This window comes from Etheostoma spectabile, chromosome 6, assembly GCF_008692095.1.
Source record: "Etheostoma spectabile isolate EspeVRDwgs_2016 chromosome 6, UIUC_Espe_1.0, whole genome shotgun sequence".
NCBI classification, from domain to species: domain Eukaryota; kingdom Metazoa; phylum Chordata; class Actinopteri; order Perciformes; family Percidae; genus Etheostoma; species Etheostoma spectabile.
Window position 1 is genome coordinate 26,177,220 of NC_045738.1, and position 6,701 is coordinate 26,183,920.

General features: G+C 41.1%; 1 long non-coding RNA gene across 1 annotated transcript in view; it reads right to left on the reverse strand.

Moving 5' to 3' along the window:
* The window catches only part of LOC116690629 (uncharacterized), a 6,257-nt gene extending 613 nt beyond the window's left edge, over positions 1–5,644 (reverse strand). The window contains exons 1-2 of the long non-coding RNA XR_004332317.1: positions 5,632–5,644; positions 3,959–3,960 (exon numbers count right to left, since the gene is read on the reverse strand). This is a non-coding gene — a long non-coding RNA (uncharacterized LOC116690629). The remainder of the gene's footprint in view (positions 1–3,958; positions 3,961–5,631) is intronic.
* Between the last annotated feature and the right edge of the window lie 1,057 nt (positions 5,645–6,701).

The window sequence follows — 6,701 nt, forward strand, 5'->3', positions numbered from 1 at the left end:
CAGCCCTAATAGTTAGGCCAGTTTACAACATTGACAAGCAAGAGTGTAACTTTCCTCTCCAAAAGCAAAAAGACAATCCAAATAATTTCATCCTACTAATAAAAGCTCATTTCAATCTGCAACTGGGTCAATTTCCATCTTGCTGTGTTGTGTTTGTCTTCAGGGATGAATCCATCAGATCCAGCTGACTGGCCGAGCGTCGGCAGCTCGTGTCTTTCTCTTGGATAGGTGGAATAATGGCATATTCATTTCATGGGGGGGGGGGTGTTGGTGTCTGGGATGCTGCATGCCTTTTTTGGATAGTACGCTGCAGGCACGCCCCATGCCGAACGCTGCAGCACAATAAAAAACATGGCGGGAAGCATTCCCTCCTGACCTATCTCAGAGGGTGTGGGCCTAATAAAAGAGATATAAGTAGCCTGTCATCAAACCCATGTGGAGACGACTGCAGTAGCTGTTGTTATTTTTATTGTATCCACGGCCATGAAATGAAAGCTGCTGTTTGATTGTTCTGAGAGTGAGGCAAGAGGTTCCTCATTCACTGGAAATTAAAGTCCGAGCCTGCGTGCTCTGCTGGGTAAAGTAGAGTTTTTATTGCTTTGGTCTTTTCATTATCTCGTCTATTAAATCTGTGAAGTTTCTGTGTGTCAGTGTCTATAATTTGGGACAGTTGGATTATCCAGACCATGCTGCTGATAATTCCCACCTCCATGCAGCTGTTAACATGGTTCAGTTACAAAAGGGAGTTCCCACAGGGCATGATCTTAGAAACAATTTGAAAATATGTACAACACAAATGTTTTTTATTAATTTATCTTTATTGTGACCTATTACTGTCACTGTGCATCACCACAGCAGCTACCATATAACAGTATAGGTTTTCTTTTCTCAACCTCTAATACGAGGGTGGTGGACCTGTGGCTCATGAAAAATAAATTTTAATGCATCTGACAATACTGCCAGTAAATACAATATATATAATAATTTTAAAACAAAAGAAAATGTTTGATTGCTGCGTGATGCCGGATAGGTGATACCTTGTAGACGTTCAGACGGCTGCTAGTGATCGAACCGTGCAGAGTGAGGAGGGAAACATAAAGCTGTTACCATATGTTTTATGACCATAATTAGATGTGGAATTAGTTTCAAATAGTTTTGAAATTATTATCTCAAATCCTTCTGTTGGAATAAAATCTTTGTATTCTATTTGTATGGAGATATCCACAGTCAGGGTGGCTTTCTGCCAGAGAGCTTGCACGTGATGATTAACTATCCCACCTTTGGGTTCCAATGTAGGAGTTTCTTTTTAATTATTAACTTTTTTACCTATAGTAGTGGCTCTAAGAAATATAGTAATAATAATAATTTATACTGTGAATTGATCCCCAGTGGGAAAATCAATAAAGTACATTACTGTTTTGTTAGTAATTACTACACCCAGGCCTGCAACACACATCCTATACATGCACTAGACGTCAGGGTTAGTGAGCGTCCTGAGCAGATGGGGGGGGGTTATAGTGCCTTGCTCAAGAGCACCTGGCAGTGCCCAGGAGGTGAACTGGCACCTCTCCAGCTACCAACCCCATGGTTTGGTCCGTACAGGGACTTGAACCGCAACCCTCCGATTCCCAACCCAACTCCCTTCAGACTGAGCTACATCCACCTCCAAGAGACAACCAGAAAAAGTATTATGTGTCACCTATTCATGATGTAATCTGTGTGTTTATGCAACAGTCAAAATAAAAACGCATGTCACATCGGTGGGTTGCTGAGGAAAAGGTCATGACTTTGTCCTATCAACATGGTCTCTTATTTGGAGGCACATCATGCTATACTTATACCAGCTTATACTGTGCCCTTTTGGTCCAGGAGATTTAGTTACTATTGACAACAGAAGAACAAATGTGCCTATGTAAAGCAGAAATATAAGAGCAGCTTGTCACTCCCTTCACTCAGCCGTTTCATAGCTGTACTAGCCGGTTTATTCCCTGTAATAAAGTCCCACTTAAAGGAGCATGAAAATGGCATTGCCATTACTGAGCTCCCACTGCTGCTATCTGGCCGAAGTGTTGAAAAAGCCCCGCTAATTAATCAGAGAGAATTACAAGGTTTGCACATTCAGAGGCGGCTCTTTGAGAAAGAAAGTTGAATGAAACAGTAGCGGAATCTGTGAGCTCCCAGAAAGGTCCGACATGTCCCCCTATCCTAAAAGACTTTATTCAGACATTAGCACCACATGGGGAAATATAATATGTTGAAAGCTTTGAATATGGCGATGGGAGAAGCTGATAAAGTTGTAGGCACAGGTGCACAGCACGGCATGGACGCACTTCAAATAAGTGCCATCCATGCCGAAATAAAGGCAGGACACATGAAGACAGAACTAAATGCCTTGTGGAAGAGATCGGGTCTATTGGAAGAAGTAAACCAAAAGTTGAGTGAGATCGGGGTGAAAACCACAGAGGCCAGAATGGACGAAGTGGAGAAAAGAGTGGCAGAGGTCCTAGGATGTGCTTCTGCAGACTTCGTAAGAACTAGAATGGGTTCAGAATACGTTGACAGATTTGGAAGCACGTTCTTGTAGAAACAATCACCGAGGGGAAGGAGGGGGACAACGCATGTTACTTTCTGTAGAATGGGATCAAGTCTGAACCAAATCACTCTCGGACAATGATCTAAAAATACAATACTGCCACCGATCCCTCGGACCGAAACCCTTAGATCCATGATCGCAGCCTTCCTCGCCAACAGAACCAAAGAACTGGTACTGGGAAAATCTACTTACTTAGACCATGACTACCCTGATGAAATTATTAAGAAAAGAATACGCCCCCCTGAGGAAGGTACTGAAACTCCTGGGACTAAGGGACTCCGGTTCCAGTTCTGAGGAGAGAAACTGATGAGAAGCGCCACCTGTCAACACATGGACAGACACAGCCACGACCCCCCATAAGAACCTGGGGGAACATTAGAATATGGGGGACATTAGCGGATCCGCAAGACATCGCACCTGTAATTTATCGGCTGGAAAAGACTGATTTCTGCAATCATTTGGAAAGGTCTAAAACCAAAGGTACTACAATGGGGGATTAGCTCTGCCAAATTTGGAGAGTTATTACAAAACAGTACAACTGATATACTTAATTTCCTGGTGTGACCCAAATTATAGTGCTAAATGGAAAATGTGAGATCATACTCAACTTTACATTGTTCTCCAATCATTATTTGGAGACAGACATTTATACACATCACAAAAAGAAAAACTGAACGGAAAAAGCTAAAATTGGGAAATCAAATGAAATCGTTGAGATGGTTGGCACATGATAAAAACAAACCAGCCCAGATGGATGGATGATGTCAAAAAGACAACCTTTTAGAGGTATTGCATCATACTGTCTCCTTTCTGACAATGGGGGATTGGATAGCTTCCAAAACTTAAAGATAAATATTACTTTGAAAATCAGGACTACTGTAGATACCTGCAGGTTAGAGCCCACTTTATCAGTACTAATCAGACAACAGAGGACTGAAACACAGAACTGATTCACATATTGATTGATGCATATAAATCTAAGATCAACAAAAGACTGATTGCTACAGTCTATTCATGCTTACAGCTACACAATGGGAACTCCACACTGTATATTAAAAGGAAATGGGAGAAAGAAGCTGACATAACTATTTCAGTAGAGGATTGGTTAAACGTTTGCAAAACCCAGCTGAGCACTTCAAGTTTAGATAATTGGAGGAATTTACATGAAAGAATATGATTAGATTTTTATTACAGCAAAAACAGAAGGATTTGCCTAATTTGGGACGATGTTGGAGGAGTGTAACAACACTTGAGCAGATATTTGTGGACCTTTTTGGACCTTATTGGATTTTAACAGTGGAAACAATTAATAGGACACTAAACATGATTTCTGTATAATATAGCTTATATCCCATCCATGATCACTTCTAGTGATAGGTACTTGATAAAAATGATGTTGGCAGCTAGTAAAAAAGTATAAAATGGTATTATAGTGGTTTTATAGTATAAACTATAAAATGGCTACTTTAGGAGCCCCAACTAAAGGGGAATGGATTGGAATTATAAGAGAAGTCCTGTACATAATATGGATCTAACTTTCTCCCTGAACCTACAAATGGACAAATATCATTTTTACTGAAGGAAATGTATAGCTTATTTCAGCATTGTGGTGGCTTGACATGACAACACTTAATTAGGAACAATATGGATACATGTATACGTATAAGAAATTGTGGATGTATTCGTATGCACATGTGGATATGTTCAACTGGTAAACTGTTTGTATATGGGGATATGTACTGTATATGTAGAAGTTGTAAAGTGTATATAAGCATATATGGTAAATAATAAGAGCAGAAATTTGAGAAAAAAAGTCCTTGGAATGCAATAGCTATTGTAACAGATTCACTTGAGAGGCAAAAAAGCTAAAAAAGACAAAAAAAAGAAATCATCTTAAAAAATAAATATATAAGCCTTGTTCATGTCCATAAAACTTTTTGTCAAAGACACAGCACCACTGGTAAGGGGCCGCAGGCGACTCCGGAGCCACAGGTTGCCCACCATAGATCCTGGGGCCGCTGTGCCGGGTGCCTTGTTGGAAACTTAATTATAATTTAATAATCAAAGAAGTGACTGCATCAACATTTAGTCACTGGTAATATAATATTTCAGAGTGACTATTAAATACCAGTAGGTGATGATAGAGAAGAAGAGGGCAAGCTCATGTATCTGATAATGATGGTGACGATTCGGGTTGTGACAAATAGTCATATTAAATGTCATTACGGAAGTGCTGAGTGTGGTGTGCATGTGTTTGGTCTCTCTTCATGCTGTGTCCATCTGCCGTGTGTGTGTGTGTGTGTGTGTGTGTGTGTGTGTGTGTGTGTGTGTGTGTGTGAGTTATTGAATGGGAGTGTGGTCGATGAGCCTGCCATCCCGACCAAAAGGCCAATGATCCTCTCAGTAGGTGGATGTCCCGATTGTAGGATGGAGTTGTCATTAGTCATTGTCCTCCCCCCCCACCAGCCTCTCATTTGTGTCCCATCTCCCCGGCAAATCATATGGCCATTAGTCTTCATTTCTCCTTTTATGACCCGGGCCCGCTCGGTCCAATCAGCTCCCGCTCTCATTTTCTTCACATTGGTTTTATCTACAGAATCGACAGAGCTGGCAGCCATCCAGCTAGATACTTCCCCATCACTTATTCAGCTCTATTACACACACACACACACACACACACACACACACACACACACAAACACACACACACACAATAACAAACATGCACACACACTATAAAACACTTACACACAAACAAAAACACACTTGAACACAGACTTATACACACAGACAAACACAGACTCAGTCTGTAACACATTTGCACATAAACACAGACTCACACACACACACGCATGCACACTCACAGACACACACAGACATACTGTAACACTTACACACAAACAGAAAGACACTTACACACACAGACACACTATAACACGCTTGCACCCAAACAGAGACACACACACACAGTTGTAGACACACATACATACACACACACACGCATTAACACACACACACACACACACTTACACACAAACAAAAACACACTTACACACACAGACACACACAAACACACTTTATAACACACTTGCACCCAAAAACAAACACACACACACACCCACGCACACGCACATGCACACACACACACACACATACATGCACACTAATCCAATCCAAGGTTTGATCGGGTCAAGGTTATCTCACTGACCAGAAACTGTAAGAATAATGCAATTATTATTATAATTATACATTACATTAATATTATAAGAATAATCTTATAATACAATGCACATCACTGTTCTACTGTTTTGAGCGGGTAGTATAAATTGGCTTTATCAAAGCTTTTTTGTGGCTTTCTTTTCTAGGACAACTCAGACATGAAAGGGGAGAGAAAAGGGGGGAGACATGCAGCGAAGGGCCACCGGTGGGGGAGCAGTAACACCAAAACAACAAGCTGAAAGATGCTAAAATGTTCCGTAGAGCGGGGGGGGGGGGGGGGGGGGGTAATTACCTGCGTGTTTGGTACTTCTGAGATGGCCAAATGCTGTCAGTCTTGGTGCTTTAGTCCCGCACACTGCCAAGGCAGCGTCTAGGAAGGACACAATTGTCTTACACATGGGACACAGTGTTCATTTAACCAGTCCCAGGGGACAAAGTCCCTAGTTGTGACAGTGTTTGCAAACAGTGAGAGGGAGGAGGACGAGTCTATCCAAGTTTTGTCCACAGAGACCTGCTGACCTTCCAGATTGTTGCTATTGTTCTGGATGAATTGTGACATCCATTTCTCTAAGTCACTCTTTTTCATGTGAGATTCCTTTTGACATTAAAGTTTACCATTTGGTAAGCTTTGATTTTGTGGTTCTTCATTTCTGCCCATCAGATTTATCCCAACTTTTAGGACTTTTTGATTTCAGTTCTTTTTTTGTATGTCTTTTCAGAAAAACTGAGACACATTTGCATAACTGAAAGCCTCTGTCCAACACAGCGTCATTGTTGTCTGAACTTAATTTCTCACGTCTGACACAACGCCCGTGGTGAAATGAGAAATGGATCTTAAATTGAAATTGTATTTTTCATTATGCCTTCCTATACTCAGCACAAATGGAGA